Genomic DNA, 24,929 nt, shown 5'->3' with positions numbered 1-24,929 from the left:
GATCTCAGATTGGACCATGTTAGACATTTTCTATGATAGTTTATCTGAGATGTCCAAGATGGCATTGGACCACTTTGTAGGTGGATCCCTCCACTTGAAAAAGACACCTAAAGAGGCACAAGAGCTTATTGACATGGTTGCTAACAACCAGTACATGTACACTTCTGAAAGGAACACTGTGAATAATGGGGCTACTCAGAAGAGAGGCGTCCTTGAGATAGGCACGTTAGATGCCATCTTGGCTCAAAATATGCTCATGTCCCAGCAGATCAACATGATCACTCAGCACCTGAGTGGGACACAGAGCTCTGAGGCTTACTGTCCAGAGACAGCTTATAAGGTAGAAACAGGTGATAACGCTTGGACCACCATGGAGGAGGTGAACTATATGGGAAACTCCTCAAGAAACTCCAACAACAATCCCTGTTCAAACACTTTCAATCAGGGATGGAAAAACCATCCTAATTTTGGGTGGAAAGATCAACAAAAGCTTCAATAAGGTTTCAGCAACAATCAGGGTGGAATGAACCAGAATAGGCTCAGTGGTAGACACTATGAAACTTCTCAGCAACAATTAGAGACACCCAGGCAGAGTTTCCCTGACTTGGCTGCTATAGTCTCCCACCTCTCCAAGACCACCCACAGTTTCAAGGTTGAAACCAGGTTTTCCATTCGAAACTTGGAGATACAGGTTAGTTAACTGAGTAAGAGGATCCCAGAGATCCCTTCCAACACTCTTCCAAGCAACACTGAGGTGAATCCAAAGGAAGAGTGCAAGGCCCTCACTATAGAGGTTGTGACCGAACCTAAAGAGGAGCCTACTGTTGAGGAGCTAAAGGAAATTAGAGCTCATGAGGAGACTGATAATGTCACATTACACGCCCTTCTGCTGACAGAAGAATCTGAAGAATACTCTCTTCAGAAGAGGATAAAGAGTCTAAGGAAAAGCAAATCGCTCGGTACATAGCAATCCTTAGGAAGCTAAAAGCCAACTCCTCTCATACAGAGGCGTTAGAGGAGGAAGATGAACCTGTGGTACTGGTCAAGGAGTGCAGTGCCCTGGTTCAGTAGAAGCTTCTTCAGAAGCAACTGGATCCTGGAAGTTTCCTGATTCCCTTTACTATAGGAACCATCACCTTTGAGAAGGCACTATGTGACCTTGGCTCAAGCATCAATCTAATGCCTCTGTCTGTAATGAGGAGGCTAGGAATCCTAGAGGTGTAACGTGCCACAATCTCATTGGAGATGGCTGATAAGACCCTAAAAAGGGCGTATGGTATAGTGGAGGATGTCCTAGTGAAGGTTAAAGACATTCACATCCCTGCTGACTTTGTAATTCTAGACAGAAGGGAGGACAGAGATGAGTCCATCGTCTTTGGAAGGCCTTTTCTAGATACTGCTAAGGCCATAATTGATGTGAAAAGAGGTGAGCTAGTCTTTAGACTACATGAGGACTGTATCTTATTCAAGATACCCATCCCTCAGTCCCCCTCTGACATAGCTGGTACCATAGTGCAGCACATTGTATTTCAGCCTTCACTCTCAGTGCAGAGCTTTACAAAGCCCCCAAACACCAATTCTAAGTTTAGTGTTGGGCAACCATCATCAAGCACTGAGAAGGAAGGTTCTAAGAACAAGGTACCTAAAGGCTGGAGGGACAAAAAGATCCCTATTGAAGGACTCTCACTGGGCATGAGAGTGATAAACCCCATTTTTAAGGTTTATCTTGTGTTGAATCTATAGCATTTTATCAACCTTTTCTCATATTTATTCAATGAAATAGCATGGTTTTGTGATTCTCCCTCATTTTGTGCTTAAGTGTGAAAACATGCTTTTAGGCCTTTAATTTGATTCATTTTATCTACCTTTGATTCCACTAAATGCCTTGATTTGTTTATTAAGTGAATTCAGGTTGAAAGGGCTAGGAATGGATCAAAGGATTGAAGAGGAAAGCATGCAAAGTGGAGAACACATGGAAAAAACCAATGATTTGGTTGCACTCATCCACGCGCACGTGCAACAGACGCGCACGCATGGATCGTAAAACCTCAAGGATGCACACGCATGTTGTACGTGTATGCGTCGGTGCTGGCACGTGATTTTAAGTGAAATCGTGCTTGGCGAATTCACAGAGGCTGTAGGGCCCAATCTGAACCAACTTTGGCACCAAAACACATAAAAGGACCAAGGATTGAAGGGGATTCCATCATTCCATCATTCAATCATTCAATCGCTTTACACATTAGGAATTAGTTTAGCTTTAGTTTAGTTTCTAGAGAGAGAAGCTCTCCCTTCTCTCTAGAATTAGGATTAGGTTTAGGTTAATAAGCTTAGATCTAGGTTTTAATTCATGCTTTCATCTACTTCTACCTTTCAATTCTTTGTTGCTACATCTTGTTCTTCTATTCTCTTGTTGTAATTTCCTCTATTTTGTCTCTATACTTTGTTGTTGATGTACTCTTATTCCTTTTATTTTCTTTTAATACAATTTGAGGTAATTCATGTTAATTGTGCTTTCTTTGCTTGTTGTTGTTAATTCTTTGTAATAAGTTGTTGTTAGATTTTATTCTTGTTGTCAATTTACTACGCTTTCCTTTTATACCTTCCAAGTATTTGTCAAAATTCTTGAGAGGATGTTAGAGTAGAATTTTATGTTCTTGGCTTAGGAAGATAACTTAGAAATTCTTGAGTTACTAATGTCCAAGTGATTGATAGTTGGTAGCCATTAACTCTAGCTCTCATTAATTCAATTAGTGAATAGCTAGGACTTGTGGACTTAGATTGATATAGCTTATTTGACTTTCCATTACTTGTTAGAGGATGACTTAATAGGATTGAACCTTGCAATTATCATATTGTGGTTAGTAATAAGAATAGAGATCCTTAACCACCAAACCTTACCAAGACCTTTTCATCATTTGAATCCCTTGGCCACTTACTTTTCTTGTCTCTTATTCAAAACCCCAAAATATACATGTCCATAACCAATAACAAGAACACTACCCTGCAATTCCTTTGAGAGACAACCCGAGGTTTAAGTACTTCGGTTATTAGCATTATTAGCGGGTTTGTACTTGTGACAAACAAATTTTTATATGAAAGGATTATTGTTGGTTTAGAGACTATACTTGCAACGCGATTTCATTTGTGAAATTCTATACCATCAATTTTCCATTATTCAGAGAGTTGCCTTCACTAAAAGTCCAGTCCTTCTACACACAGTGAGCATAATCCTGTCTCTAGAGCATGTGGAGCTCATCCATGAGTGCACAGGACGTAAATTTACTTTAAGGGGGTGAAATTCTGAGCCCCTATCTATCTCCGTAATAGAGCTATCTGATAAACCACTATTTTATGATTTATCTTGTGCTCAATTGAGTGGTTTTTATCAATTTTTTATCCACTTATTCATATAATTTGCATGATTTTACAATTCCTTCCTTATTCTATGATATATGTGAAAACATGTTTCCTAGGCCATAAAACTGTTAATTTTAATTATATTTTATTACCATTCGATGCCGTGATCTGTGTGTTGAGTATTTTCAGGCTTTATAGGACGGGAATGGCTTAGAGGACAGAAAGGAAACATGCAAAAGTGGAAGGAACGCGCTAAAATAAAATTTTGAAGAAAATGGCAGCGACGCGCGCGCATGGACAACGCGGACGCGTGCCTAGCGCAGAGCATGAGCGACACATAAGCGTGACTGACGTGTACGCTGACGACGCCCCAGCGGTGTATTGGTAGATTTCTCTTTAATAACACCTCGTCGTGAGTATAGCTCTACCAACAACAATCCTCGGGGGGTCAAATTTAGAAGAGGGATTTGGTTGTCACAAGTTCAACCCCAATAGAAATAACCGAAGTATTCAAACCTCGGGTCGTCTCATAAAGAATGAGCAAACATGTGCTTCGACATTGGTTAGAAATCCGGGGTTGTGAGTTATGAGCATGAAAATAAATGGAAATCTTAACAAGCAAGTAATCTTGAATTACAATAAACTAATTCAACTACCTACGCAAAACTTGAGCAATTCCAATGAACAAGCAATATTCTACTTAATTCTACTTTAAACCAAACAAGTAACTATAACTAAGGCAATTGAAATTGGAAATTGGTTTTCAAATATGAATGACAAAAGTAACTCTTGACTAGGCATGGGAATTGGGATCACAATCCTTGTCCAACAACTATATCTTAACAATTATGAGGAACCAAGCTCATTAAGTCTACCCCCAAAGTCTTAAGTACGTGATATCTACTCCTAGACTTGAGGTATGTCAAATGGCTTTGGCCACATCAACCCATAAGTCCCAACCTACCTACTAATTAAATTAGTAGTGGGTTGGCGTCAATGAGTATCAAATTGACCACCAAGGGCTCCGAAATCATCAAATCTATTAGACCCAATGACTCAAATTTACCCAATTCCCTTGACCTAGGCCAAGAGTGGAAAAGACTACTCCATAATCAAAGTAAACAATTCATCAAACACTTGGTAAGCATTAATAAAAGACATGTTCAAAATAGCAATTAAATTAAATTCCACAAATACCCACTAACAATTATCAACATACAATTAAGTAATCAATAAGATTAAACATAGAAATCATCAATGTAACATCAACAAGTCAAGATTCACAACATTCATGAAATGGGTATAAAATGACAATTGACAAGAATCATAAAACTATCACTAAATGTAAGCAAGATTGTAACAAGGAATTCAAATTAAACAATTAAAACTGTAATTAACAAGATCCAATTCACAAATCAACAAGGGAAGATCAAAATGAAAACTAGATCTAGAGAGGAACAAGGGTTTCTCTCTCTAGAATAACCAAAGAACCAAAAACTAGCTAAAATTGTGTCCTAGTGTAAAATGAGTGATCTCTCTCTTTCCCCCTAGCATCCTTGGGTCTTTTCCATGCAGAAACAGCTTGAAGTTGGGCCTCCTTGGCCTCAGAAATCGCCAGGCACGATTTCTCTTAATGAGGTCACGTGGAGCTTCCCACGTGTGCACGCGCACCGATTACTTTTGTGATCCACACGTGCGCGCCAGTTGCGCTTGCGCGTCGATAGGAATCTTTCAATCTACGCGGATGCGTCCATCCTTTCGCGCCGCTTCCAGCCAATCCCATCCACGCGTGCGCGTGGAGTGCGCGGGCGCGCCGATGCTGCTGCTCCCAAGACTTCAATTCTTCATGTTCCTCCCTTTTTGTACATGCTTTCTCCCTCTCTCCTAAGTTATTCCTGCCCTATAATTCCTGAAGTTACTCAACAGAAACATCACGGCATCGAATGGCAATAGAAGAGGATTAAAATATGGCAATTTCAAGGCAAAATAAGCATGTTTTTCATCATAGAGCAACATTGGGAAGTGAACACAAAACCATGCAATTCTTGTGAATAAATGTGAGAAATATTGATAAAATCCCCCAAAATAAGCGCAAGATAAACCACGAAATCGGGGTTTATCATACGCGTGACAAGGAAAACTTCCAAATGATGCGAACGCGTGACCTACGCATACGCGTGACAGACGCCACGTGCAGAAAGTTGCAGAATTCGCCTCCAGCGATTTCTGGACCCTTTTTCGGCCCAAATCCAAGCCCAGAAACATATAATAGAGGCTGGAGATTGAGGGAATCAAATCATTCATTCAACATTCATTGAATATTGACAATTTTAGGTTTTAGATGTAGTTTCTAGAGAGAGAGGTTCTCTCCTCTCTCTAGGTTTTAGGAATTAGGATTCCTCTTAGTTTTAGGATTGTTCCTTCTCAATTCCAGGTTCAATGTTCCTTTAATTTATGTTCTCTTCTACTTTTATTTATTCTATTACTTTAGTTTGTTTATTTTCTCAATATTGATTTATAAACTCCATGTTAATCTGATTTTCTATTTAATATAATTTGAGGTATTTCAGATTTATGATTGCTTTCTTCAATATATGTTATTGATGCTTTTAATTTAATTTAGATTTCTTCTCCCTTTGCTTTGGTTGAGTAACTGGTGACACTTGAGTTATCAAACTCAGCTGTTGATTGAAAATTGGAATTTGCTGATTAATTTGGATCCCTCTAAAGCTAATCTTTCCAAAGGAATTGACTAGGACTTGAGGAATCCCATTGATTAGTCCACTTGACTTTCCTTTATTTAGAAAGGGTTAACTAAGTGGGAGCAATAAACAATTCTCATCATACCTGATAAGGATAACTAGGATGGAATTTCCAGTTCTTGTACCTTGCAATGGTTTTCATAATTATTAATTTACTTTCTTGCCAATTTATTTCCTTATTCCCTATTTCAAAAAACCAAAAATATACCTTTTTTCCATAACCAAAAATAAATCATACTACCCTGCAATTCCTTGAGAGATGACCCGAGGTTTAAATACTTCGGTTATAAATTTTATTGGGTTTGCTTTAGTGACAAACAAGTTTTTGTACGAAAGGATTGTTTGCTGGTTTAGAAACTATACCTACAACGTGATTATTTTTATAAAATTCTTTACCGGCAGAAGTCCAGCTCGTCAAAATGGTGCCGTTGCTGGGGATTTGCAATTGTGTGCCTTATTATTGGTTATTGTAAATATTTCCTTTTTTCTTGTTTATTTGTTTTTAATTTTTATTAGCTACTATGAGTTCTCACCCCTCTGGCTTTAAGTTTGGTTCCAATGTTGTTGTAAGGAATGGAAGCTATAACAGGAACATGCATCAAGGTCAAAATAATCAAAGATGGAAGGAGTCACGAGGATCTGATCAACCCTTTCGGCAACAACATTTTTCAAAGTACCATGGACAACGACCATTCTACGATGCATACCAAGACAATAGTTATGGTGGACCCCTTCGTGACAAACCACCTCCACCAAATTACTATGGTCAAGAGCCATTCCGAGGTGCATACCAAGATGATAGATATGGTGGACCCCCTTGTAGTTACCAACAAGCCATATCATATGCCTATGAACCACCTCCTCAACATAGCTTTGAACCACCATACTCACAAGCCACCTACAACCATTCACCTCCATATGACCCTAACCCTTATCCACCCCAATTCCAATCCAATTACTCCCAAGAACCACCACCACTTCCATATGCACCATGTCCATATCCATCGACCCAAGAATCAAAGGATTGTCTCAAGGAAACCGTGGATAAATTTCATACAACCCTTCATCAATTGGAGCAAGCGATAAATCGATTAGTGATGCGGGAAAACTTGTCTCTCAACAAATCTTCCTTAAGCAAGTGTACCGAAGTTGTCGTCAAGTAAAAACTCACAATAGAGTGAGGTCGAATCCCACAGGGATTGATTGATCAAGCAACTTTAATTAGAAGAGTGTTCTAGTTGAGCGAATCCAGAAATTGGGTTGAGAGTTGCAGGAAATAAAATGGCGGGAATGTAAATAACAGAAAAGTAAATGCTAGAATTAAAGGACTGGAAGTAAATGACTGAAAATAAATTGCAGAATTATAAATGGGAATGGGGGATTTGCTCATAAAAGTAAATCGCAAAAATTAAAGAGAATGGGTAAGATTAGAGATGGGGAGTTCATTGGGCTTAGGAGATGTTGCAATTCTCCGGATCAAGTTCATTTTCATCTCTTCCTCAATCAATGCACTCATTGATCTCCTTGGCAATCTTAAGTGATTGAATTGCAATTTCTTGCAATTCAATCTCTCAAATCTTGATCAATAGCCAATTCCTTGGTCAATTGCTCATGAGAAGAGATGAAGTATGGTCACTGATTATACCACATGCATTTCCCAAACCAAGTATTGAGAGGGTTACAGTCACATACCCATCCAAACCCAATTTGGTCCAGCATGAGAAAGCATTTCTAGCTTGATCTCTTCATTCCTCTTCCAAGGTTCAAAAGAGATCCAAGTTTGAATAGCTTCTCTTCCAAGATAACTACTCAATTGGATGAAGATCGAAAGCTTTCAAGTAAAATCAAGAGGAAAGATAGAAGAAGAACAATGAAAATTAGTATTGATCCATCAAATTACAACAGAGCTCCCTAATCCAATGAAGGGGGTTTAGTTGTTCATAGCTCTTGAAAATGAAAACAAAGATGGAGAATACATCATAAAACTAGAAATTGCAAAGAAAGTAAAATACAGAGAGTAGTTCTTCAGCCTCCAGAACTCCTTTACAATTCAAAGCTACTCCTATATATACTACTCTTCTCAGCTTCTAGTTCACTCTTCAAGTCTTGGGCCTTTGGATCTTGAGTTTGAAGCAGTTCCTTTCTTTATTTGGGCTTGGCTTTACTTGCAGAGAGAAAGTGCGGAGTGGGCAGAGACTTAAGCTCAGGGCGTAAGGAGTGTTAATCATTTAGTGAAAGTCCAAGTTCGGGAACGTTAGTAACACTTAACATTGTCACTAACGTTCCAATGCACCCCTTTTGCCTCACGTTAAAACCCACGTTAACTAGGTTAACGTGGCTTTTAACGTTGCCTTGTCAACCTTCGAGAACGTTAGTGACACTCAACATTGTCACTAACTTTCCAGTGTGCCCCTTCTTGCTTCACGTTAAAGCTCACGTTAACTAGGTTAACGTGGCTTCTAACGTGGCCTTTGCCATCCTTCGAGAACGTTAGTGACATTCAACATTGTCACTAATGTTCCAATGTGCCCCTAAGTCTCACGTTGGAGTCCACGTTAACTAGGTTAACGTGGCTTCTAACGTGGCCATCTTTTAGCCATCCCAACGTTAATGACAATGTTGAGTGTCACTAACGTTGGCTCATCCTTCATTTCTCATCGTTAGCTTCCACGTTAACTTGGTTAACGTGGAAGTTAACGTGACTCTTGGGGGTTGTGTGGTTGCTTCAACGTTAGTGACAATGTTGAGTGTCACTAACGTTGTCGACAACTCTTCATCCTCTACGTTAGTTCCCACATTAACCAAGTTAACGTGGGAGTTAACGTGGTACTTTGCACCATAGGCCAACGTTAGTGACAATGTTGAGTGTCACTAACGTTGGCTTCTCTTCCCCCCTTTAACGTTAGAGGCCACGTTAACTAGGTTAACGTGGCTTCTAACGTGGCCACTTATGAGTAATTGCCAACGTTAGTGACAATGTTGAGTGTCACTAACGTTGGCCCAACTTCTCTTCTCCACGTTAGAGTTCACGTTAACTTGGTTAACGTGACTCTCTAACGTGGGCATTGATGGCTTTTTTGAGAGTGTTATTGGCAATCACTTTTCTCATTAATCTTGCAAGTTACCTCCCCTTTTCTTGCTTCTTTTTGGTCCTGAAATCAAGCAACAAAGTGCATCAAAGCTCTAGTCCAAGTCATGAGTAATGCAACATAATATTTGTCACTAAACTTATGCAAAATCCTCATGAAATCATGTGAAATGCACAATGTATGCTTGAGTCAAGGCATAAGTGAATATTTACCCAAAACTAGCTTATTTCCTAAAGAAATTCATGAAACTAACCTAAAAACAGTAAAGAAAAGGTCAGTGAAACTGGCCAAGATGCCCTGGCATCACAACACCAAACTTAAAGCTTGCTTGTCCCTAAGCAAGTACTGGAACAAGAGAATGATGAATGGAATATCCAGAGGAATGAGTCATCCTTGTGGAAGTCATATTACTAATTTTATAGTGGTTTCATGCATAGCAACTTAGGTTCATTCCATTACTGGCTTTCAGACCTTTATTCTGTCCTAAAACACCCACTTTGTTCATATCCCATGAGACTTTTATTCATTGATCCTTTTATTGTTATTACAAGGGTTGTTTGTGTTGTTTAGGCTAAGTGCTCTGTAAGGGGGCAACTCTTTAAGATAAGCTTTCAGCCAACACTCCCGAACCAGTTGGTTCAAGGTGCTAGGTGTTGAAGCACCCCTAAGGACTTACTCCCTCAAGTCTCTCCCCCATACATACACACCACAGGCATATAGTTTATTTATTTTCTTTTCTTGAGACCTTGGTGTCCAGCACCTCTTTGGGTTACTAAATGCTCTGTAGTGAAGGTTACTCTTGATAGTGGACTTTTAGCTGATAATCCTGAGTTAGTTAACCCAAGTTACCAAGTGATAAGGCACCCCTAAGAGCTTATTCATCCAAGTAGATCCCTCACATAGGAGCACCACAGACACTTGCCTTAAGATTAAAACCATTGATGCCTAGCCTTATTGCTTACTCTTTTTCTTTTGTTTTTCACTTCCATTGTTCTTTCCCTTTGCTCTTATTAGGATCTTGTTATTAACTTAGTCTCATGAGTGTATCCAAAGCAAAGTATTCAGGTCAGATGGTTGTCCTCCTAGCCTTGTGGTTGAACCAACTTAGCTAACTTATGACTACCCCAAAGATTCATGAATGCACTTCCACAATATGAACTCCACTTTGGTCTTTTAAAAACATAAACATTCTCTTCTCAATTTGATAAAAAAGGACAAGCTTACATGTAAATAAGGGACTGATGCAGTGACATAAAGACAAGTGCACATAGACTTTCTTCAATACCAAAAACTAGAAATAACATGATTTGAAAAAGGTTTAAACATAACATGGAAGCAAGTTCTATTTCATACAAGATCTTCCTTATTTAAAACACAGAGAAAGATGGAACAAAGAAGGAACTCCACCACCTTTTACTGTTGTGGGTGTCCATGCTCTTTTCCTTGCTTGTCCTCCTTGTTTCCTCTTGCATTTCCTCGCATCCGTGCCAATCTTGCTTGCTTCCAATCCTCGAGTGCCTTCCTTACTGACTCATGACTCTCTTCCACCCTTTGTCTTTCCTTTCGTGCTAATTCATCCTTCATTTCATCATACTTGGCTATTCCTGGATGCAATATTGGCAGCTGTCCCACTAAGTAGCCGAGCCTGGCTTGAGTATTTATCTGATGTCCTGTTTGACTCATGTAAACTCCTTCTGTGAATGCCCTTTGCTCGTCCAATAGTTCTGCCTGTTCTATTTGTCTTCGATGCATCTCATGTATGTGTGCCCCTTGATGTGCTTGGATGTTGATTAGCCTCTGGGTGGATTCTTGTTGCTCGTTTTGCCATTGTTCCATCCTGTTGAATGCTTCTCCCCATTGTTGTCCTTGGCTTAGTTGCTGTTCCATCATTTGCCTTTGCCACTCATCTTGCTGCCCCATCATCTGTAGTTGAAGCTCTTTCTGTGCTCCTTGGCTTTCCAAATATTGTCTAGATAAGCCATCAATGGCTTCCTGTAATTGGTGCATGTCCAAGGTCTGTGGTGCTTGTCCCTCTAAGACTTGTCCTTCAACTACTGGAGGGGTTGTCCTCTTTCTTTGCTTCCGTTGAGGCAGGGGGAGTGCTGCAGCATTCATCCTTTGGACCGTTATTGGAATGCCTTCTTTTATCCAAACGGGTCCTCATCTTCAAAAACCACCCTAGCTTTCTTGCATATTCGGTAAATAGTGTTAGGGTAACCTAATGTTCCTCTTGAGTCGCTTTTCTCTGCCATCTTTCTAATTCCTTGAGCTATGATCTCATGAACTTTGATTTCTCCTCCCTTGAGTATACAATGCAACATTGTTGCTCTCTCGAGATTCACCTCTGAGTTGTTTGCAGCTGGGAGAATAGACCTCCTCACTAGCTCGAACCACCCCTTAGCTTCAGGAGTGAGATCTGTTCTCTTAATGAACTTTGGTTTATTTCCTGCACCCCTTTCCCAGTCTGCTCCTGGTACACACAGGTCTAGTAAAAGCTGGTCATAATTGGGGTTGTTGTCCAATCTTGAGTGGTAACTTTCTTCTTCAAATGGTATAGACCGTAGCTTCAATGCCCTCATTACACTCATGGGACCAAAATCCACCATTGTTCCTCTCACAAAGCTTGTATATGACTCATCTTTCTTATCATACCTGACTGCATTAGCATAAAATTCTCTTATGAGATTTGCATTCACCTTAGTGACCGGGTCAGTGAGGAGCTCCCATCTTCTCCTTTCTACCTTCTCTGTGATTTCAGGGCATTCAGTCTTCTTAACTTGAAATCCCAGCTCATAAATGATTTCCTTATCAACCATCCACCCGTATTGCAATGCATGATGCAAGCTTCTAAATCTCTTCTCATCATATGGGTGTTCTTCTATAGGTTCCTTCCCCTCCCTTCTCTTAGAACTTGAAGATGCCATGAATGATGATTTAATATGTGAAGGTGGTAAGGTTGTGGGGACTTTTGGTTGTTTAGGGTTTTATGGCAATGAGGAGAGTGAAGGAAGGAATGTTTATAATTGGATAGGGGGTGTATTGTACCGAAATGAAGAGTGATGAAGGTGTGTGATGACAATGAAGGGTGGTATGGACAAGGGTTGTTTATATAGAGAAGTTGTGAGAGAATGGAGGGTGTAGATTGCATGAATGTTTACTAGATGGATGGATGGGGTTGTGTATGAAGGAAAGACAAGGATCATCACTTAATGAGAGTGATTGGTTCGGTCTTCAAGGGTCTTCTTTCTCCAATGTTGCATGGCAGCGTTTCCCCATGCGTTCCCTCTTGAGACATGTGTGTAGTGCTCTTCATTAAGTGGCGAAATCTCCCCCATTTAATTGTCCAATCAATCCCTTTTCATACGTCTTTTCCTTTCCTATAAAGATTTGAATTAAGGAAATTAATATCATAAAAAAAATTAAACTCTACGGCTAGAATAAAATGAAAGAAAGAATTTGATTGTTAGTTTATGAATTCCAACTAACTAACTAACTAACTATTGGTGGGTCCTTATATGCATTTTGGTGGCACCATGGGGTGACATCAAACTTAGTTTGAAGCAATATGATGAAAAGTTTTGTTCAAAGCTTCCAAGACTAGCATGCATCTTGGTTTGCTTTAAACACCAAACTTGTTCTTCACTATATACTGCATGATAAAGACTTCACCAAGTGTTTGTCAAGTTTGGGTTGAAATCATAAAGATTGACTTATTCATTATCATCTGAAAGCATATAAAACATGGGTTGCCTCCCATGAAGCGCTTCTTTAGCGTCACTTGCTTGACGTTTTTCTTTCATCACGGTGGTTGGTAGTGCTTAAAGTCCTCCCCTCTTGCTGTGGACTTGTATCCATTGGTTGGATCAATGATCTCCACATGTTCCAGGGAAAGAACTCTGTTGATAGTGAAGACCTTGGGTAATTGAGATGGCACAGTAGGGAGATTAGGGGGAATATCTGGGAAGTAGGCTGAGACAACTCTATCCCCTGGAGAGAAGTCTTCCGTAGGGATCTTCTCGTTCCTCCATCTCCTTGGTACCTTCTTCATTGTTTCTTTTGAGGTTGCCTTCCCCTTGGTGACCTCTTTTCTCCAAGGAGTTGTGATGCTGTCTTCACTTGCCTCTAGAAGTTTGGGTTCCTCCAACTTTTCCTTGAGCTGTGGCAATTGCTGTTTTCCTTGTTTGTCAGTTAAGGGGGTCTCAGAACGAACTGGCTGTGCTTCGGTGCTTGTTTCCTCCTTCAGTGTCTCATTATCATTTGTGGTTAGTTTCTTGTCCTCTTGATCTGTTTCTTGTGAGAGTTTGAAAACATTGAAGCTGAGTCGTTCATCATGGATTCTCAATATTAGCTCCCCTTTCTCTACATCGATAAGTGCTCTGGCCGTAGCTAGAAATTGTCTTCCCAATATGATTGGGTGAGTGTGACTTTCTTCCATGTCCAGAATGACAAAGTCTGTTGGGAGAAAGTACTTCCCAACCTTTAGCAACACATTTTCCACCACTCCTATTGCTTGCTTTTGAGTTTTGTCAGCCAGTCTGATAATGACATCTGTGGGTATTATCTCATTGATCTGCAGCATCTTCACCAGGGATAAGGGCAGTAAGTTGATGCTGGACCCTAAATCGCATAGTGCTCTGTCGAACATATTTTCACCTATGGCACAAGGGATATGAAAACTTCCTGGGTCTCTTCTTTTTGTAGGCAACTCAGGTTGAATAAGGGCACTACATTCCTTGTTCATCACTATAGTCTGCCCTCCCTTGAGTGAGCTTTTCCTGGGAAGAAGTTCCTTCATATACTTGATGAATGCATGCATTTGTTGAATTGCCTTGATAAATGGTATGTTCACATGCAGAGATGCAAACAAGTCTAAGAACCTTGAGTATATTCTTTTTCCCACAGCACCATTGAGCAGTTGAGGGAATGGTGCATAGAGCTTCAGCAGCTCTTGTTGTGAGATTTCTGGTTCTTTGTGATCTCTATCCTCCTCCTTTGTTGAGTTGTCTTCCGGTTGTTTGCACATTTTGCCTTTCTTGTCTTCAATCTCTTGATCACTTGTAGTGACCATTTTGTAATCTTCCCATCTTACTTTCTTTGCTTCTCCCTTGGGGTTTTTCTCAGTGTCACTTGGGAAGCTATCAGTAGGTTTGGGAATCTTCTCAGCTAAATATCCCACCTGGAATTCCATCTTCCTAATGGTTTCTCCCTGGTTCTTAATATTGGCTCGCACCTCCTCTTTGAACACCTTATTTTCTTGAATCTCTTGGCATATTCCGTCAAGTAAGGCTTCAATCTTAGAGAGCCTGTCATCAATTGATGAGTGATTCGGAGCAGATGTGCTGTTTTAGTTTTGATAAGTGTGTGGAGAAGTGTTGTTGTGGGGTTGTTGAGATGTCCTCTGGGTGAATTGCTGGTGAGCTGCATTGTTGTTGGAGTTGTAACATCTCTGGTCTTGGTTTTGATCTTGCTCACTTCCCCACCCAAAGTTCGGGTGATTTCTCCATCCAGGGTTGTAAGTCTTGGAGTATGGATCATAGTTTTTCCTTGGTGAATTCCCAATGTAGTTGGCTTGCTCCTGACTCCCTTCTGCTTCTTGGTTTACTCCTTCTTGTGTTGTTGATGAAGTGGAGATTGCTGCTACTTGGTTCATCTCCATCTTCTTGGTGAGATCAGCCAGCTGCTGGGTAATGAGCTTGTTTTGGGCCAACAGAGCGTCTACATTGTTTAGCTCAATCACTCCTCTTGTGTTCCCTCTTTCGGAAGCATAGAAGTAGTCGTTTTCTGCTACTGTTTCAATAACATCTATGGCTTCCTCAATGGTCTTCTTCTTGTTCAAGGACCCTCCAGATGAATGGTCTACTGCCTTCTTTGACTCATAAGAGAGCCCTTCATAGAAAATGTGCAGCTGGACCCATTCGTTGAACATGTCAGGTGGACACCTCCTTGTTAAGTCTTTGAACCTCTCCCATGCTTCATACAGAGTCTCACCATCCTGTTGCCTGAAGGTTTGAACCTCAGCTCTCAGCCTATTGATTCGTTGAGGAGGGTAGAATCTTGCTAAGAGTTTGTTCACCACATCCTCCCAAGTTGTCAAGCTTTCCCTTGGGAAGGATTCCAGCCACTTGGCTGCCTTGTCTCTGAGTGAGAAGGGAAATAAGAGCAATCTATAGGCGTCAGGATGAACACCATTAGATTTCACTGTGTCACATATTCTCAGGAAGGTGGTCAAATGTTGGTTGGGATCTTCTTGAACACCTCCTCCAAACGAACAGTTGTTCTGAACAAGGGTGATGAGCTGTGGTTTAAGTTCAAAGTTGTTAGCATGGATTGTTGGCTTTTGGATGCTACTTCCACAATTGCCTGGGTTTGGATTAATGTAAGAGCCCAAAACTCTTCTATCCTCCCCAACATGATTTGCTCCACCTCCTCTGCCATGGTTGTGAGTCTCTTCTTCATGATGATTTTCCATATTTTCTTCCATGTTTGGTTCAAAGTATTCCTCAAACTGTTCCTCCTCTTCTTCAGCACCAACTACTCGTTTTCCTTTTGCCTCCCTCCTTAGTCTAAGGAAGGTTCTCTCTGGTTCAGAATCAAAGGAAGTTGAAGCCCCGCTTCTTCTCCCTGTCATACAACCAACAAGTACAAGCAGAGAAAATAGGTACAGACAGTATTTGTGTCAGAGTTATTGTTAGTTGTGGGTGATGCAATATATCAAACAGTTAGTGGGTTAGCAAACAGAATTGAAAATAACAAAGAAAAACAAACGGGTAGAGGGAGAAGGGTAGAAGTTTAACTAAAACAAAAAGTAAATTACTCAAACAGAAAAATGAAATTCACAAAATAAAATGCTCAATCTAGTGATCTTCCAATCCAATCATTGTTGATGCACAATCAATCCCCGGCAACGGCGCCATAAACTTGATGCGGGGAAAACTTGTCTATCAACAAATCTTCCTTCGGCAAGTGTACCAAAGTTGTCGTCAAGTAAAAACTCACAATAGAGTGAGGTCGAATCCCACAGGGATTGATTGATCAAGCAACTTTAATTAGAAGAGTATTCTAGTTGAGCGAATCCAGAAATTAGGTTGAGAGTTGCAGGAAATAAAATGGCGGGAATGTAAATAACAGAAAAGTAAATGCTAGAATTAAAGGACTGGAAGTAAATGACTGAAAATAAATTGCAGAATTATAAATGGGAATGGGGGATTTGCTCATAAAAGTAAATCGCAGAAATTAAAGAGAATGGGTAAGATTAGAGATGGGGAGTTCATTGGGCTTAGGAGATGTTGCAATTCTCCGGATCAAGTTCATTTTCATCTCTTCCTCAATCAATGCACTCATTGATCTCCTTGGCAATCTTAAGTGATTGAATTGCAATTCCTTGCAATTCAATCTCTCAAATCTTTATCAATAGCCAATTCCTTGGTCAATTGCTCATGAGAAGAGATGAAGTATGGTCACTGATTATACCACATGCATTTCCCAAACCAAGTATTGAGAGGGTTACAGTCACATACCCATCCAAATCCAATTTGGTCCAGCATGAGAAAGCATTTCTAGCTTGATCTCTTCATTCCTCTTCCAAGGTTCAAAAGAGATCCAAGTTTGAATAGCTTCTCTTCCAAGATAACTACTCAATTGGATGAAGATCGAAAGCTTTCAAGTAAAATCAAGAGGAAAGATAGAAGAAGAACAATGAAAATTAGTATTGATCCATCAAATTACAACAGAGCTCCCTAATCCAATGAAGGGGGTTTAGTTGTTCATAGCTCTTGAAAATGAAAACAAAGATGGAGAATACATCATAAAACTAGAAATTGCAAAGAAAGTAAAATACAGAGAGTAGTTCTTCAGCCTCCAGAACTCCTTTACAATTCAAAGCTACTCCTATATATACTACTCTTCTCAGCTTCTAGTTCACTCTTCAAGTCTTGGGCCTTTGGATCTTGAGTTTGAAGCAGTTCCTTTCTTTATTTGGGCTTGGCTTTACTTGCAGAGAGAAAGTGCGGAGTGGGCAGAGACTTAAGCTCAGGGCGTAAGGAGTGTTAATCATTTAGTGAAAGTCCAAGTTCGGGAACGTTAGTGACACTTAACATTGTCACTAACGTTCCAATGCACCCCTTTTGCCTCACGTTAAAACCCACGTTAACTAGGTTAACGTGGCTTTTAACGTTGCCTTGTCAACCTTCGAGAACGTTAGTGACACTCAACATTGTCACTAACTTTCCAGTGTGCCCCTTCTTGCTTCACGTTAAGGCTCACGTAAACTAGGTTAACGTGGCTTCTAACGTGGCCTTTGCCATCCTTCGAGAACGTTAGTGACATTCAACATTATCACTAACGTTCCAATGTGCCCCTAAGTCTCACGTTGGAGTCCACGTTAACTAGGTTAACGTGGCTTCTAACGTGGCCATCTTTTAGCCATCCCAACGTTAGTGACAATGTTGAGTGTCACTAATGTTGGCTCATCCTTCATTTCTCATCGTTAGCTTCTACGTTAACCAAGTTAACGTGGAAGTTAACGTGACTCTTGGGGGTTGTGTGGTTGCTTCAACGTTAGTGACAATGTTGAGTGTCACTAACGTTGTCGACAACTCTTCATCCACTACGTTAGTTCCCACGTTAACCAAGTTAACGTGGGAGTTAACGTGGTACTTTGCACCATAGGCCAACGTTAGTGACAATGTTGAGTGTCACTAAGGTTGGCTTCTCTTCCCCCCTTTAACGTTAGAGGCCACGTTAACTAGGTTAAAGTGGCTTCTAACGTGGCCACTTATGAGTAATTGCCAACGTTAATGACAATGTTGAGTGTCACTAACGTTGGCTCAACATCTCTTCTCCACGTTAGAGTTCACGTTAACTTGGTTAACGTGACTCTCTAACGTGGGCATTCATGGCTTTTTTGAGAGTGTTATTGGCAATCACTTTTCTCATTAATCTTGCAAGTTACCTCCCCTTTTCTTGCTTCTTTTTGGTCCTGAAATCAAGCAACAAAGTGCATCAAAGCTCTAGTCTAAGTCATGAGTAATGCAACATAATATTTGTCACTAAACTTATGCAAAATCCTCATGAAATCATGTGAAATGCACAATGTATGCTTGAGTCAAGGCATAAGTGAATATTTACCCAAAACTAGCTTATTTCCTAAAGAAATGCATGAAACTAACCTAAAAATAGTAAAGAAAAGGTCAGTGAAACTGGCCAAGATGCCCTGGCATCAATTAGCTTCCCGATGTTCGAACACTCAAAGAACTCCCATGGCATCATGTGGAAAATCTAATGAAGAACGTAGCATGCAGGAGACACTAGAAGCTCCAGTGGACAGTAAGGAGCATGACTTTGTATTGGAACAAGTGGACGAAGTTGGAATTATCGAAGAAGAAGAATTGGTTGAAGACTTAGGAGACGCTGAACCTCCATTGTAATCAAGAGTCGTAGAGAATTCCGCCAAGAAAATTGCAACTGATGCCAAGGAAGATAGTGCAGAACCCCCAAGGCATGTATCTTATGAAGTACTGGACGAAACAGATCGAGAAGCAAGTTTCCTTGGTAATAATGATCATGAATCAACCTCTCCTAGTAATGAACTTGCATCCGAAATGGAACTCTTTGAGCTTGAAGAATCCTCCCCAAGTGAATACGAAGATGATGTGGCGGTAGACTTTTCTTAACCTCCAACTTATGACTTGAGTGATGAGGAAGAAATCGAAGACTTTGATCAAGACGTGGTTGCAGTTGAAGAGGTTTGTAAGGAAATGGAAGAATTCACAGAGGAGTACAAGGAAGTGGAGCTTGAAAGACTACTTGAAACACCTCTCCCAAGGCCATTACCACCCAATACAAACTTCAAGTGGGTAAAATCCTTAGCCTTTATCTTTACCTTTCCACTTGAATACGGTTTGCTTGAAACTGATGGCCAACTTAGAGCTCTTTGTGGCTTTAAGAGTAAGAGGGAGATGGTTAGTAATAGGAGTTAGCATCCAAGGTTCAATACGGTTCCACGCTCCAAATGGAAGTGCAAGGATTGGTGTAGAGCTCAATTGAATGGGTTTCGGAAGATGTTTGGGTGTCTCAGTGAAAATTCGGGTTGCGTACCGCCCGGTTGGAACAATGCAGATAAAACTGAAAACAGGTACAAAGGCAAGGTTTGGGATCCTGGAATTCATTCTAATAATCAACACCCCTGGGGCCTGAAAACCTGCTTTAACTTGCTCGAAGGCTTTATGTACCTAGTTTGGGACCCCAGAGGCTATTGGAATTGCAAACGTTGGTGGAGATTTCTGGATGAGTTCAAACACAAGCCATCATAACAAGGAGCTCAACAAATGTCCAACTTAAGGACTTTAAGTAAAAGTGCTAGGTGGGAGACAACCCACCGTGGTATGATCGTTCCTTTTAAATTTTAATTTTATTTTGTTTTGTTTGTTTTTAATTTTATTTTATTTTATTTTTCCTAGTATCATTCATAACATCTGCATCAGTATCTGCATTTTGCAATCTGCATATTCTATATAAAAAAAGCCCACACCAGGCGTGCGCGTAGGCCACGCGTGGGCATCGATCTCAGATTGGCGTCTCCATCCAACGCCCAGAAAGTTGGGCTAGAATCGTGCAGCAGGTGTGCGATGAGCACCAATTGGCCACGCGTGCGCGTCAATGACGCGTACACATCAATTTCATTTACACACACTACGCGTGGGCGTGCACGACGCGTGAAAATTTTTGCCCCCTTAATTGAAACAGAGAGTTGTGCCAAAATGACGCTGGATTCGTGCGTTTAGCACAATTCTAGTCTACGCGTACACGTGTCTCACGCGTACGTGTCATTTTCATTATCCCCTGTTTACGCGTTCGCGTCAATGACGCTACCGCGTTGTTTCAATTTTACCTAATCCACGCTCACGTGTGACCCACGCGTACGCGTGGATTTAAATTCCCTAATCCCCCTGATGCGGAAACCCTAGGCCTAGCGTCACTTCCCCCCTCCCCAACGTTCCACCTCCATTCTTTTCTCTTCCCTCCAACATCCCACTGTGATGAGCGGATAATTTATACGCTTTTTGACATTGTTTTTAGCATGTTTTTAGTAGAATCTAGTTACTTTTAGGGATGTTTTCATTAGTTTTTATGTTAAATTCACATTTCTGGACTTTACTATGAGTTTGTGTGTTTTTCTGTGATTTCAGGTATTTTCTGGCTGAAATTGAGGGACTTGAGCAGAAATCAGATTCAGAGGTTGAAGAAGGACTACTGATGCTGTTGGATTCTGACCTTCCTGCACTCAAAGTGGATTTTCTGGAGCTACAGAACTCGAACTGGCGCGCTTCCAATTGCGTTGGAAAGTAGACATCCAGGGATTTCCAGAAATATATAATAGTCCATACTTTGGCCAAGAATAGACGACATAAACTGGCGTTCAACGCCAGCTTTCTACCCAAATCTGGCGTCCAGCGCCAGAAAAGGAGCCAAAACCAGAGTTGAACGCCCAAACTGGCACAAAAGCTGGCGTTCAACTCCAAGAAGGACCTCTACACGTGCAACACTCAAGCACAGCCCAAGCACACACCAAGTAGGCCCCGGAAGTGGATTTATGCATCAATTACTTACTCATGTAAACCCTAATGACTAGTTTATTATAAATAGGACCTTTTACTATTGTATTAGACATCTTTGGACGCCTGGTTCTTAGATCAGAGGGGCTGGCCTCTCGGCCATGCCTGGACCTTTCACTTATGTATTTTCAACAGTAGAGTTTCTACACTCCATAGATTAAGGTGTGGAGCTCTGCTGTTCCTCAAAGATTAATGCAAAGTACTACTGTTTTCTATTCAATTCATCTTATTTCGCTTCTAAGATATCCATTCGCACCCAAGAACGTGATGAAGGTGATGATTATGTGTGACGCTCATCACCATTCTCCCCTATGAACACGTGCCTGACAAACACTTCCGTTCTACATGAAATAAGCTAGAATGAATATCTCTTAGATCTCTTAATCAGAATCTTCGTGGCGTAAGCTAGAATGATGGCGGCATTCAAGAGAATCCGGAAGGTCTAAACCTTGTCTGTGGTATTCCGAGTAGGATTCAATGATTGAATGACTGTGACGAGCTCCTAACTCGCGATTGCAGGGCGTTAGTGACAGACGCAAAAGGATAGTAAATCCTATTCCAGCATGATCGAGAACCGACAGATGAATAGCCATGCCGTGACAGGGTGCGTGAGCATATTATTCACTGAGAGGATAAGATGAAGCCATTGGCAAGGGTGATGCCTCCAGACGATTAGCCGTGCCATGACAGGGCATTGGATCATTTTCCCGAGAGATGACCGAAAGTAGCCATTGACAGTGGTGATGTATCACATAAAGCCAGCCATGGAAAGGAGTAAGACTGACTGGATGAAGATAGCAGGAAAGCAGAGGTTCAGAGGAACGAAAGCATCTCCATTCGCTTATCTGAAATTCCTACCAATGAATTACATAAGTATCTCTATCCCTATTTTATTATATAATATTCGAAAACACCATTATCACTTTATATCCGCCTGACTGAGATTTGCAAGGTGACCATAGCTTGCTTCATACCAACAATCTCCGTGGGATTCGACCCTTACTCACGTAAGGTATTACTTGGACGACCCAGTGCACTTGCTGGTCAGTTGTATCGAAGTTGTGACAAATTATGAATGTGTAATCACGATTACGCGTACCAAGTTGCTCACGTGCCAGGAATAGTTTGAGCCTGGACATCACAATTTCGTGCACCAAGTTTTTGGCGCCGTTGCCGGGGATTGTTTGAGTTTGGACAACTGACGGTTCATCCTGTTGCTCAGATTAGGTAATTTTCTTTTTGTTTTGTTTTCAAAAATTTTTTCAAAAATCTTTCAAAAATTTCTCATCTGTTTTCGAAAAAAAAATGTTTTCAAAAAAAAAATTAAAAATATATTTTTATTCAAAATTTTTAAGAATGAATTCTAGTGTTTCATGAAGCATGTTGAAGCCTGGCTGGCTGTAAAGCCATATCTAATTCCTTTGGGAATGAGTATGTCAGGCGTGTCATGTCTGAGTTACATACTAAAGCTTGGCTGGCTATTAAGCCATACCTGACCCTTTGATTGGAGCTTTAGAGCATAAGATTCCTGGAATTCATATTAAAAATTTTGGAATCCTTATTTTCTTTTTCAAAATAATTTTTCGAAAAATATAAAATAAAAATCCAAAAAAATTAGAAAATCATAAAAATCAAAAATATTTTTGTGTTTTTTGTTTGAGTCTTGAGTCATATCATAAGTTTGGTGTCACTTGCATATGCATCTTGCATTTTTCGAAAATTTCATGCATTCATAGTGTTCTTCATGATCTTCAAGTTGTTCTTGGTAAGTCTTCTTGTTTGATCTTGATGATTTTTTGTTTTGTGTTGTATGGTGTTTTTCATATGCATTCTTGAATTCTTAGTGCATAAGCGTTAAAGAATTCTAAGTTTGGTGTCTTACATGTTTTTCTTTGCATCAAAAATTTTTCAAAAATATGTTCTTGATGTTCATCTTGACATTCAAAGTGTTCTTGGTGTTCATCTTGACATTCATATCATTCATGCATGCATTCATTGTTTTGATTCAAAATTTTCATGCATTGAGTCTTTTTGTTGTTTTTCTCTCTCATCATAAAAATTCAAAAATCAAAAAAATATCTTTCCCTTTTTCTCTCATCAAATTCGAAAATTTGGATTGACTTTTTCAAAAATTTTTAAAATCAAATTGTTTCTTATGAGTCAAATCAAATTTTCAATTTGAACATCTTATCTTTTTCAAAATCTTTTTCAAAAATCAAATCTTTTTCAAAATTCTTAGTTATTTTCGAAAATTCCAAAAATATTTTTCAAAAATGTTTTTCTTATTTTTATATCAAATTTTCGAAAATAACATAATCAATTAATGTTTTGATTCAAAAATTTGAAGTTTGTTACTTGCTTGTTAAGAAGGATTCAAACTTTAAGTTCTAGAATCATATCTTGTGATTTCTTATGAATCAAGTCATTAATTGAGATTTTAAAAATCAAATCTTTTTCAAAACTAACTTCTAAAATATCTTCTTATCTTATCTTTTTCAAAAATATCTTTTCAAAATATCTTTTCTAACTTCCTAACTTCTTATCTTTTCAAAATTTGTTTCAACTAACTAACTAACTTTTTGTTTGTTTCTTAACTTTTTCAAAACTACCTAACTAACTCTCTCTCTAATTTTCAAAAATATCTTCCCTCTTTTTCAAAAATTTCTTTTTAATTAACTAATTATTCTTATTTTTTATTTTTGATTTTAAAAATTTTCGAAAATTACTAACATTTTTCAAAAACCATTTTCGAAAATCACTAACTCTTTTTCAAAAAAATATTTTCGAAAATTCTTCCTCTCCCATCTCATTCTATTTATTCATTCATATCCTAACATCTCATCTCACATATCTAGCCTCCTCACAGTTGTGTTTCTTCCATTATATTACATTCTTTGTCTCCCCCTCTTCTTCTACTCACACAGGGATCCCTATACTGTGGTATAAAGGATCTCTATTATTATTATTATTTTTCTGTGCCTTCTTCTTTGTCATATGAGCAGGAGCAAGGATAAGAACATTCTTGTGGAAGCAGATCCAGAACCTGAAAGGACTCTGAAAAAAATTAAGAGAAGCTAAAATACAACAATCCAGAGATAACCTTTCAGAAATTTTCAAACAGGAGAAGGAGATGGCAGCCGAAAATAATAATAATGTAAGGAAGATGCTTGGTGACTTCACTGCACCTAATTCCAATTTACATGGAAGAAGCATCTCCATTCCTGCCATTGGAGCAAACAACTTTGAGCTGAAACCTCAATTAGTTTCTCTGATGCAGCAGAACTGCAAGTTTCATGGACTTCCATCTGAAGATCCTTTTCAGTTCTTAACTGAATTCTTGCAGATATGTGATACTGTTAAGACTAATGGAGTAGATCTTGAAGTCTACAGGCTCATGCTTTTCCCTTTTGCTGTAAGAGACAGAGCTAGATTATGGTTGGATTCTCAACCCAAAGACAGCCTGAACTCTTGGGATAAGCTGGTCACGGCTTTCTTAGCCAAGTACTTTCCTCCTCAAAAGCTGAGCAAGCTTAGAGCTGATGTTCAAACCTTCAGACAGAAAGAAGGTGAATCCCTCTATGAAGCTTGGGAAAGATACAAATAGTTGACCAAAAAGTGTCCTTCTGACATGCTTTCAGAATGGACCATCCTGGATATATTCTATGATGGTTTATCTGAGCTATCAAAGATGTCACTGGACACTTCTGCAGGTGGATCCATTCACCTAAAGAAAACGCCTGCAGAAGCTCAAGAACTCATTGACATGGTTGCTAATAACCAGTTTATGTACACTTCTGAAAGGAATCCTGTGAATAATGGGACGCCTATGAAGAAGGGAGTTCTTAAAGTTGATACTCTGAATGCCATATTGGCTCAGAATAAAATATTGACTCAGCAAGTCAATATGATCTCTCAGAGTCTGCATGGAATGCAAGCTGCATCCAACAGTACTCAAGAGGCTTCTTATGCAGAAGAAGCTTATAATCCTGAGAACCCTGCAATAGCAGAGGTGAATTACTTAGGTGAACCTTATGGAAACACCTATAACTCATCATGGAGAAATCATCCAAATTTCTCATGGAAGGATCAAAAGCCTCAACAAGGCT

The 24,929-nt window shown here is 39.7% G+C and overlaps 2 non-coding genes across 2 annotated transcripts; one reads left to right on the top strand and one right to left on the bottom strand.

Moving 5' to 3' along the window:
• Positions 1-15,135: 15,135 nt before the first annotated feature.
• On the top strand, positions 15,136-15,239 carry LOC148577336 (small nucleolar RNA R71). The gene has a single exon (XR_015904529.1). It is a non-coding gene; the product is annotated as a small nucleolar RNA R71 (small nucleolar RNA).
• A 9,110-nt stretch (positions 15,240-24,349) lies between these two features.
• On the bottom strand, positions 24,350-24,457 carry LOC148577335 (small nucleolar RNA R71). The gene has a single exon (XR_015902980.1). It is a non-coding gene; the product is annotated as a small nucleolar RNA R71 (small nucleolar RNA).
• Between the last annotated feature and the right edge of the window lie 472 nt (positions 24,458-24,929).

Source organism: Arachis ipaensis, chromosome B1, assembly GCF_059453495.1.
Source record: "Arachis ipaensis isolate K30076 ecotype BB chromosome B1, ASM5945349v1, whole genome shotgun sequence".
In the NCBI taxonomy this organism is placed as follows: domain Eukaryota; kingdom Viridiplantae; phylum Streptophyta; class Magnoliopsida; order Fabales; family Fabaceae; genus Arachis; species Arachis ipaensis.
The sequence above is the reverse complement of the archived record's forward strand: the minus strand, read 5'-3'. Positions and strand labels throughout refer to the sequence as shown.